The following is an 11,793-nucleotide window of genomic DNA, read 5'->3' on the forward strand; positions in this document are numbered from 1 at the left end:
CTTTTGGTAGCCATGCAAAGGAAAGATGCCTCTTTGTGTATTCGTACATGCATTTTGGGATTGGATTTTTTAATTATTTTTTTTTAGGGTGAGAACTCCATCAGGAAACACATCCAGACTCAGTCTTCCTGACATAAATATTTACACTATCACCTGCCTTTCCACTTGCTCTCAGGCACTGGGCCAGAGGTTGGAAGCATGGATTAAGGGCTAGGGACGAGGGGAAATGCAGTGGGGAAAGAAGCTGAGAGGGGAGCCTGGGGTAAGGGTGCCTGGTGCATGAGAATGGCTGGAGGAGATATGGGAGGGCAAGGGATGGAGTCATGGGCAGGGGAGAAGATTTGTAAAAATATAACACAGAAAATATAATTTTGGCTAGGATGTGAGAAGGTTTTCAGTGGTAAATCTATTGGTGTCCATCGCTCTTCCTTCACAAAGAGGTTTGTGGGGTGCTGGGTTTCGTGTGAGCTGTGGGTACGTGGCTACAGACACTGCAAAGCGCCTTCGGCAACAAAGAGCCAGATGCGGTGAGTTTGATCAGTCAGATGGAGTTGGGGGAAATAAAACACCCCAAAATAGGTGGTCATTGGAATAGAAACAAAAAGAGAAATTGTACATTGACCCTGAACTCATCTGACCAAAAAAAGGAATAAATCCCTCATTTTTCCAGCATAAAAACCTATGCAATTTTCTAGAGGCTAAGAGGCCTTAGATCTTATTGCTTTGTCTTTCTTACTGCTGGTAGGGCATTCAGCCTTAAGAAAACCATTAAGAATATGTTTTCCCAGGGTATCCCAGGCTTTTTGCTATTCAATAGCAGGGAAAAAAATGAATTAATATTATTCTGTTGGTTTCACAAACTGAGAGAGTGGACTTAAGGATTTTCCTCTCTTAAAAAAAGTTTTATTTTGCAAGTCTCAACTGTACCAAAATCAGCCACATTTACTGCAGAATAACCCCTTTAGGGTTCAGTGTGTGTTTGAAATATACAGGCACGTCAGATGAAAACCAGAAGTATGAAATTAGTGTACCAAGAGAAAAAGGCAAGGATCAGATCGGATCCTCTGGGGCTGGCTGCCGGCGAGCCTGTAGCGTGTGTGTGCTCTCCGCTTTACTCCCAGTGCCCTTGATTTCTCAGGCTGTTTTGAAAGACAAAAAGAAAGTTGGTAATCATACACCGACAGATGGTTCCTTGGTTAGTTAGTCTTTATTTAGAGGGAAGCAACTGCAATTCATCAGCTTTTTTCTTTTTTTTTTTTTTTTTTTTTTTTAATAGCTATAGCACGGTGAACTTCCAACTCCAAATCTATTTCTAAGAAGTATTGTGTGGCAGAAGTCTATTAATAACAAACCTTGGGCTGACTGGAAATTTCCTTTTTCAACATTCATATTCCATTCTTTGAGATGTTTTCACTCAATTTTGTTTCATTATTCAATGACAGAGCTGCCTAGAAAGTTTTCCAGTGAATGCTGTATTAAATATATTGCTTTCATGCCTATAATTAGAACTCAGATGTTTCTTTCTTATTTTTGGACTTCCTTTCTTCACCTTAATTGCAAATTGATAGCTAATGAGCTGCTTGGTTTTTATTTTGGTCCTAAACGTTTTTGATGTATTATTTTGGGGCAAATATTATTCTTGTAGCACCTCCACATGCAGATCAGTATTAAGCTGTATCTGTGAATAGTCCTTTTGAATGGTATTTCGTAGAACTTTATATGCACCTAAAGTTAAGAATGTCTCTAACTTTGCTAGATGGAAACCTGAACCAAAAATTTGGACTGATTGGCTTAAAGTTGAAGAGCAGCTCTCTACAATAACTAGAGAAAGCTTGTGTCCAGCTCATGCCTAGGGGTTCATTTTCCTTTTGACCCTTTTGTGTTGATGTAGGAATTTATTGCACATCTTAGATCCAAGCAAACAGCAATTTCTCCAAGATTCCCTAATTAAGGGAAAACCCTGTAAAAAAACCCCAAATGACGAGAGACTCTTTGAGGGCTTCTGTTCCATGTTTCCTACCTGAGCAGACATTAGTACAGGCCTGCACCAGAATTAGTGAGTGCAAACAAACTTGCACAGGAAGTTTTATTGAAGTCCAAGTTCTCTTTTACAGGCATGGGGGAGACTTTCACTGTTTGTTTTTTTTTTTTCCAACAGCACAAACTCTATGTATCGGAACTACTCAGTTTTTCAGGTATTAAAGTGGGTTGAAGAAAAAATGATTACTATTTTGACCTTTTAAAAATATATTTAAAAAATATTTTAGATTTGAAAAACAGAAGGGGACCATCTCTATACTTAGTTACCATAAAGAACGTAATGTAGCTGTGGTTATTTATTTTTAAAGAATTCCTCTGAATTTTGTGAGGGAAAATCTCAGGGAACTCAAATAGTAAATTTAGTATCTCTAATTCTAAAAGAATCTGATCCAAGCCCACTCCAAATTATTTTATATTTGGGCCTGAGGTTTTAGGGTAGTCTGTTACAAATCTGTAAAATTCAGATCTACCTCAAAGCCAGTCTATAGCTGGAGGAATCAGAGCCAAATTCAACACTATTTTCAGGTCACTCAGCACTATGCAAGTTCAAATTTTTTTAAAATTCTTCACTTTTTTCTCAGGTTATTACCACTACTAAATATCTATCTCAATATTCATTCTATAACAGGGATAAATGAGAGTAAGAGTCCCTTTCTCACAGGTGTTTTATGGATATATCATATTGCTGGCCATCTAGTCAAAAAATGTGTATATTGATTTCCTCTGAGGAACACCATGCTGTTAGGAGACAGGATCTCTGATGTGAACAACTCTCTCCCTTGCAAACCATTGTCTTCCTTGTCCTCTTTTTATAATAGAATCATAGACTCATAGAATGCTTTGGGTTGGAAGGGACCTTTAAAGGTCTTCTAGTGCAAAAATGCTCTCTTCTTACTGATATAAGTCAGTAGATAACCAGGCATTTCTTCTCTTGTTTTATCCTCAGTTTATCTGCCTAGACTTCAGCTTGCCCAAGTGCTGTTCAAAGGCATTAGGATGACACCACATTTTCACAGGGAGAAAGAATATGCCACAAGGAGATGCAATGGGAGGTTCCTTACACAAACCTATTCAAAGGCCTGGACCAACAATTTCAAGGATTTATTTTGTGTATGTTCTTCTTGCAGGCAAGCTCAAGGTAGACTCTCTGGTCCAGCCAGGACTGTTGACCTTCTCCGTCTCCTCATTGTGAAAAATGGATATGTTCTCAGATCTCAGCCCAGCCAACATGCTCTGCAGGCACCTCCCTCCCTCCCACTGACTCGGTGGGTTCTCCGGCGGCCCTCCTCCTCTTCCCTTCTTTGGCACTGATCTGAAATCCCCACAGGTCACACAGTGGGCAACGAGATTAAGACTGAGATTTGTAAAGATGATGCCTTTTGAGACAGCTTAATAGGCCAGATGCTCAGCTGAGGATCAGGCCATCTGTCCACTCAAGCCCTACCTGCACCAAACAGGTTATTGCTAGCAGAACTGTTAAGTGAGAGAGGGAGACAGTTCAGGACTGCAAACCCAAAACCCAGCTGCACAGGGATGTAGAAGGACCTCCTGACAGTAAGCATGTGGAAGAGAAAATGGGAGATGATGTTCATGGCTGATAAAGGCACTAGTAAGAGGGAGAAAATCCCAACTGCATGCACAGAGAAGCACTTCTTTGTTTTTCAGCAGATGTGAAGGAGCCCAAGAGTCAGCAAAAAAACATAATTATACTAACTTTAAACCCCTTTGTACTGCCAGGGTAGTGTGAACTGAGTCTCCCCTATAAATGACAGTCAGACCCACTCTCCAAAGCCAGTTGCTCCTTTAGTGCAGTGATCTGTCTCCATACTCGCTGATAAGCAGTCTATGCCCCGTGACTTATAATAAAAGGGAACGATGGTCCCTGAACAAACCCCAAGAAGAGGTATTGATTTGCAAATAGTTTAAAAGAATATTCAAGGGTCATGAGGTGACCCCTTTTCAGCTCTGACATTTTATATCAGGGAGGATCCTATTGAGATGGGAATTCATATCCTAGACATTGTTTTGTCTTGTTTCATAAATAAGTTGAATAGCTTAATTGATTGACAACCACTGCACTTTCCCAGCTTCCTCAGGCTCAAAAGTACACTGCTGTTTTATGCCATAAATAATATGAACTTTCAATCAGCTGCCAGACACAAAAAGGAACTGAAAATTCTTCATACAATAGCTGCAATCTGGCACATGAAGCACTGCAGGTCTGACAAGGAGAGCGGTATTTGGTATCACCAGGTATTCATTTTCTTCCTGTGGCAGCAATAGCATTTTCCTACCCAAATGACCTAAATGATAAACAAGAAATACCCAGGGTCCCCTGCAGGGAGGAAGACCAGTTTTTCCCAGCATTTATGTGTGTCCAGGAGTTAGGAAACTGGTTTGCAGTCCTGTGAACACAACATGGGGAATGACATGCTGGACCACCAAATCCGGTCCCTTGGCGGTGCCAGTACAACATCCCCTTATCCCTCCTGGATTCTGATCCAACTCCATCTCAACCCGAGTGATGTTATTTGCCCCCAGACTACCCATTTGTCCCCAGATCTCACTTCTCTGATTGTTACAAACCTCCCCCTAATTTCCAGTCCAGGCTTATTTGTGATTAATTGAGATCAATCTCTTCTCATGGTAGGTTTATTCTTTTACTCAAAGAGCTCTTTTCCTCCCTGGATATTTAGCTCCCTGATGGATTTAGTGTTCATTTCTCCTCCTCAGCTTTGGTTTCACTAAGGGAAATAAATAAGCCACACACTTTGAATCTCTTCTTTTTAAGACCATTTAATGACCTTGTCAGCAATTCTAGTGACTTTTGGTGAGCTCTTGGGTTAGCTTACAGCCAACGGGTTCAAAAAATGGGTGCAAAAATGAGCTTGAAAGTGCTGAGGACTTCCTTTTGAGAAAGAAAGGTGTGGATGTAAGTGCTTACCTTCAGTTGCCCAAACTGGAAAACATTAGGTCTAATCTCCCCGTGCTTTAATCTCCTCATCTGTAAAACAGAAAGACAATACAGACCTCAAAGGGGAGTAATTAATGTTTCTAAAGTGCTCCGAGATCTTCAAGTGAACGGTTAAATTCTAAATGCGAAGCTCTTTTGTCTGTTGTTCTTTCCTTGTTACTTCTTAAGGACTGCAAACCCTGGAGAGAGGGCACTGGGCCAGATTAAAGCCCAGGAAAGGCTTCCCCGTTGATTACACTGGGAAACTTTTATGCAAAAAGTTTCATAAAGTGTGACAGGCATCAGTTGCTAAAACAGAGCAATAAAAACTGGGAGAGAAAGAATACTGATTGAAACTGTTGCAAGGCCAATTGTTACGATCAGTAGTTTTTTTCTTTAGAAGAAGCACCAAACAGTTAAATCTATTTTTCTTGCTTTGCTTCAGAAGAAATCTCTCCAAGGATGACCACCATATGCAACCTCATCTGTAATTAATAAATGTTTGGAAGGACAATTTCCCACTCAACATATGAAATTGTAGATGATCCCTTAATTCCCCAGACATTTGCAAGCCTTGTCTTGTCAGAATTGAATTTACTACAGCTGATTACCCTGAGAATGCACTGACCTTCTTAGCTCCTGCTGTGGTCTTTATTTTTTCCATGGCAGATAATATGGGGACCAGAAACTGGGGACTTGGTAGTAGGGATTATGTGATACTAATGAGACAAAGCTTATTGTTGATGTTAACTGTTATTATCACTAAAAAAAGTGCACAGCTCCAGACAGATGGACTTCACTTTGTTATACCAGGAGGGAGCGAATGCATTTTGGCAGTAGCAGCATCTATTTAAAATCTGGATCACATCTGGTGCCTCTCTGAAGCAGACCCTATCTGATCAATCAGAATTATGGCCCTTCAGTCTCCAGATGAGTTAGAAGAAATTCATTATCTGTTTTGAAGCTTGCTTCTCTTTCATCTATTAAAAAATGAAATAAGATTCATTGTCACTTGATCCATTTAGCTACTGAAAGAAAAAAAGACAGGACAGTAATTAAACTAACTAGCAAGCTCCGCATCTGAAGACATGATTAATTCTTTGAAACACTGCGCATGTAGGTACTTGGCTTACACTAGGCTTTAGTCAACAGTTTCTTAGCTGATGAAATAGACAGCCTAGGACTTATCTCCATTTCTGGTTATTTCATAAACTCTTGGAAACACCCACATGAATTTCTTCAAACTCTGTCAGAGGTCAATATTTGTCTTTCAGGCACATTTAGTCCCTATGCTGGCCATGCCGCTTGGGAGCTACTACCTTGAGGAAAGCAATGTCTCCATGGGGCCTCCTACCACCAAGGATGTCTCTGTCCTCCTGTGTATCCCCTTCTGGACCAGCAGTTTTGAGTGATGAAAACTGACACTGAAATACTGGGAATTCTTCCATGTGAGGTCTGTGGAACCCAAAAAGATGGTGAGAGCCTGAGTTTACAAATAACTAAAAGCAGAAAGAAAAAGGATGTGTCCTGTTCTGGATCACTTGAATTTCTTAATGTGATTTTTCTGATTACAGAGAGAGTTTTTTCTTGCCTTTGCTGATGAGCACAGAAGGCACATCAACTATGACTTAGCCAATGAAGTTAGTCATTGCTTCCCTCTTTACCATGTGTTTTCTTTGAGGTGGGTAAGAGCACAGTTCAGAAAGTAGCCTTCTGAAAGCAATGGACTTTTATTTCTCTCATTTACAACTTTTAAAATAAAACTTAAATTAAAAGCTAAGGTATTTTATAGGTGTTATAACTAAAGCTGGTGAGAGAACAAAATGGTATTTTGGGGATGGGGAAACTCAGGCTTTAAGTTCAAAACCTCTGAAGAACAATTTAAAATGCTCATCAACATTTGGGAAATATTTCTCAAAATTCATTGTCAAATTGCTATTTTTGATTGATTTGTGCTAATGAAACCCAGAGAAAGCATCTACTTTTGTGAGTGGGGTGGGGGCAGTGACCATAACCTTCCAGAGGAGCATCAGGTGTGCAAAGGAGACCAAGGCTGGCATTAATTTCTTCTGTAGCAGTGATGGCTCGGGAGCAAATGATTTTGACTGCTTATGGATCATGTCCAGATGGGTAACGTACAAAATGAGGTTATAATAGCTGCCTGCCCCAAAAAATGCTAAACCACCTTCAAAATTAGGTGCGGTGACTCCAAAGCCATTTATCTACCATGGGTGCAGGAATGTCATGGCAAACTTGGCTCTGGATGATATATATCAAAATCTCCTGCTAGCAGTACTAACTTCTCTGGAATTTCTACAAATCACAGATGACAATTTTCTAACCAAGAAGTAAAAGTTAACGGTAACTAAGGTGGAAGTAATTATGTTTGATTCCTGTCTAAGCCAGTTAAAAACACATGGTATTTCAAGACAGCCAGTTTCACAAAGCTGAATCGAGTACAAAGCAGCTGTAGGGAAGGATTGAAAGCTAAATGTGATGCCTGTAGTGAAAAGTTTAAATTTTTTTAGCTAAATGTAAAAAAACACAAACAACAACAACAAAAACAAATTAAAAGTGTAAGTAAGAAAACATGGTTCAAAAACCAATTTAGACTAGAAAAGGATGTAAAATGAGCAATAATAAAGATGAATGGATGGATGTTTAGAAGATGGATGTTGTAAACACTGAAAATACATCCTGGGGCTATATAAAATGAATAAGGAAGCAAAGGGAAGCAAGGAAATACATATGGCCGAAGAAAAAGGCAGTAAGAAGCAGATGTTTGAGCCCATTGGGACTGAGAATAACCCTACCAATACTATAAGCCCATGAATAGTAAGAGCATCAGAATAGTCAGTAATAATGCAGAAAGTTTAACAAATACGTCCTTTCCTTGCCTAGGAGAAAACCAGATGTGTTCATATCATAAGGAAAGGATGAATATTTTCCACTCTAGCCATAATCAACAGTGAGGTAAAACAGTCACTACTAAAGTAATTTTTTAATATCCATACAACCAGGTGCCTTGCACCAGGATTACTAAAAGAGCAGGTTAGAAAGTTCCTCTGGATGCTGATTTTAGTAGCTCAGGTCCAGAAGTAGCAGAAACTTGAGAACAAGTAAATATTATGGCAATGTTTGGACATGGCAAAGGAAATGATCAAATAAGTACAAGTCTGTCAGCCAGACAATTACCGAGGGTAGTAGTAGCAGAAAATTTGACACAAGATTTAACTGCTAAAGAATTCAAGCAGGTACTCTAAATAATAGCATTGTACAAGAATTTACAGAAGACAGAGCTCCTGGAAGTTGCTAATATAATCACTGTGAAAGACAGAGACAGATAGGACCCATTGCTTTCAGTTGTTCTCATCTCCAGAAAAGAGATAAAATATTCACTTTATCCCCCAAGGAAGAAATATTTGGGGGTTAGGAAAAAGTGACACAAAATTCAGTCTTATGTTCGTTGAAAAAGCCTTTATCAAACTTAGAAGGATGGAGGAGGTCCTAATGAGGGCTGGTGCAATTTGATACACTTTTTCACTGAAAATTACCAGCTGTAAATTTTTTGGTTAGTTGTGGTGATGCAGTAATAAGTTTTTGTTAGTATAATATTTTAGCAATGGTATAAAGCCTTGAAGCAGTGCGATCCAGAACAGCTGAAGAAACCCGTATCTGATACGAGATATTCTTCTCCCCTCTATTTTTACATGCACTTCAATAATTAACCTCCAATATAAAGAAATAAAGCATTGGTGAAAGAAGTCGAAATAAAGAGCCAACCTCATCTAATTTCTGCTGAAGTCAGAAACAGGCATGAAGCATGGTCTCTGTAAATAACTGAAACTCTTTTGAAAACATTTGTCATTTCTTTGCTGAAATAAGGCATGTGGAATTCCTTGAGGTGAAGAGACAAATTCCCTTTCTGTCCTGAACTTTCAGAAATAATCCCAGCACATGCTCACCACTTCCAGATGGAGCATGCAACGGCAGGTTACCGAGCTCAGGGAATGGCTGGGGTTCATGTTGACGGTTGCTTTGTGCAGTTATTTCTGCATTTTCCAACAGCCCTTTTACCATATGGAGACTAAGCTCACTTTCAATCTCCGAACCATCACACTTCAAAATTTTCCATGACTCGAGGACTGAAATCCCAGATTAGGACACAGGAGCATTACGAGGTGTCCAAATTCCCGCTGCGGTCAGTGGAAATGTAGTCAATGCAGCCAGTGAAAATTGGGAAGTTATTTGCCTAAAGAAGACACCCACTTTGATCAGCAGGTTAAATTGCACACAAACCCCTTTAACATTTAATTTTTCAGAGGAAGTTATCCGATGCTTTGCAGCAGGTAAACAGAGCCCTCTTTTCCAAGGAAATATTTCAATATATGTTTCTCTGTGTAATAAAATTTCTCCTCAGGACTGTACAGAAGGCATTGCTTATGACTTTCAAGCAAATGTTCTTTCAAAGACCTCATTGTTCCTCAACCTTATGGAAACTTCTCTACTTCACGTCTCTGTCCTCCTAATGCATGATGTCTGAAGGGTGCAGCTACCCCCAGATTCTTGCAAACACTGTGCCTGTTTTCAAGAATAAGTGCAAACGGAAGTTTTGCATTGATTTCTCTCTGTTTCTTTTTCTTTTTGAGAATTTATGCTTCCTCACTTCTGAGTGTGCCTGTTGACTCTTTTGAAGGAAGGAATATGCCAGTGTTCTCCCAAATGCTGCTTGTGTCCTTCCAGCTCCAGCTGGGAAATAACACTGCATCCATGCCAGGATTGCAGGGGATGCAAATCCCTTGTACCAAGACTGTCCTCCCCAGTCACCCAAACTAGAGCCATCTCTGTCTTGCAACAGAGAGATAAGAAATGACCAGCAATTTTGCTCAGGTCATCCTAAGTCGTAACCTTCAGTGCGAACTCCCCCACTTGCAGGAGGAGCGTGGGAGGTGCACGGTATGACAATGCCTAAGGTATGAACACATTTGCATCACATTGTTGATAATCAAGATACGCTGCCAAGCGACTGTTTATAGGTTCTTGGTTTTCGCATTGTGATTTGCAATATTCCAGAATATATGTGAAAAAAAAAAAAAAGACCCCAAACCAAGATGATGCCCTGCAGCACCACCTTTGATGATAGAAACATATTTTCCACACCTGCCAGCTTCACACTCAAACCAACATCTGCTTAATAAACATAAGGGGAGAAAAAAATACCGACTCTGGAGTTTCATCAACAGTTAGAGAGAACCTGTTAGTGTGTCAACAGTCAGCTATTTCTGCTTGATGACTGGCACGCAGGTCTGGATGAGGCGTGTTTCTCAGCTGTTCTCATTTGGGACAAGGGCAGGATACAGGTGTATACTGATTTTACAAAGCAATCAGATAACCTGACTTATGGATTGCATTAAAAGGAATCTCATGGTGGAACTCAGATATGAGATCATCTTGTTCATACATATGGTATAAGAACGTTTTCATCCCAGTTTGAGTTTGGATTTTAGAGCTAATTACATTTAGTTAGACAAGATTAGGAGATATTTTAAGTGCTTTGACAGTCTTTTTGCTTTGCAAGCCATGCCAATTGCCAACTATTAGCACCTTACCATCTTCTGATCTTCACCCCTGACATTTTTCTTTGAAGTCTTTTATTTCAGATTCTTTACGTATTCTTTAGAGCCCTGCCTAATCTTCCCACCTAAACGTTGTTCACTCACCTTCCACACATGCCAAGCATTACATTGCTTGTTGACTTACTTAACAATACAGCCTTGCAAGATTTCAAGACGCTTGTCGTCACAATGTTTGATAATATAAATATTCCCTGGAAGAAAAAAGAAAGTACTTTTTTTTCCTCTGAAATATTTCATTCTAATTTTTTTCTAAAAAAAATTATTAAACCCAAAATTTTAACAGTTTTTATGGCTTTTACAAAAAGGGAAACAAAAGCCAAATATATTAAAGAAAGACACTGAGCTGGACTGAGAGTGCAACAAAGCATTATAGTCTTAATTCCTAAAACCAAGTAAAAATTCAGGATCTTGGCAGGAGTCAAGGTTCCTCCAGCTGAATTTCAGTAACCTGAGAACTTTAATAAACTTGGCCCAAGCCCTTCAACAGTTAAATCAGCCTACAAAAGAGGAGCCCCTTCCCTGGGGTCCTCACTGGAGCACCGTTTGCCATCAGCTGAGCACATGTCCTGCTCGGTCCCAGCACCGCTGGGAGGAGCTCCCCCTTTCAAAGCCAGCCAAGTTCATTTGCGTCACACTCGCTGCCTGCCCGGGATCGTCCCTTTTCTGTGCCTGTGCCCATTTGGCAAGCCCCCGGCCCTTCCCCTAGCCCGTGCTCCTATCACTGCAGTCTGCACACACACGGATTGCAGCCTGAGCACCATTTTGGCATTTCAAATGCACAACACCTGTTTTGAAGGTTAACAGATAGTGACAAGAGTAATCACAGCCTCTGCTGAAGTTCTAGCCTGCCAGCCAGACAATTATGTTATTATTTTCAATATTTTTTTCTCCCCACACATACATACCCCATCACTTTGCAAGCAGCTCCACAGACAGCTGCAACACGCTCCGTTTCGGAAAGACGGTTGCCTTTTCTCCTTCCCAGTAGCCAACAGCTCTCAATGCCCTTCCCTACCGTGCCAAGGCACTGCACCGTGATGCTGCTTCTCGACAGATGCATGGCATGAGGATGCTCCAGCAGCTTTGTCCACCTTTTGTTCATCAGGGCCACCACACAAGGCGACGTTACCTCTGGAGCTCCATCCTCACATTTCGCCTTTATGG

The 11,793-nt window shown here is 40.4% G+C and overlaps 1 long non-coding RNA gene across 1 annotated transcript; it reads right to left on the bottom strand.

Moving 5' to 3' along the window:
• Positions 1-983: 983 nt before the first annotated feature.
• Positions 984-10,795, bottom strand: LOC137665393 (uncharacterized). The gene is made up of 3 exons (XR_011048499.1): positions 10,714-10,795; positions 4,985-5,044; positions 984-1,139 (listed from the first exon to the last, which is right to left on the bottom strand). It is a non-coding gene; the product is annotated as an uncharacterized lncRNA (long non-coding RNA).
• Between the last annotated feature and the right edge of the window lie 998 nt (positions 10,796-11,793).

The sequence above is a fragment of the Nyctibius grandis genome, chromosome 6, assembly GCF_013368605.1.
Source record: "Nyctibius grandis isolate bNycGra1 chromosome 6, bNycGra1.pri, whole genome shotgun sequence".
NCBI classification, from domain to species: Eukaryota; Metazoa; Chordata; class Aves; order Nyctibiiformes; family Nyctibiidae; genus Nyctibius; species Nyctibius grandis.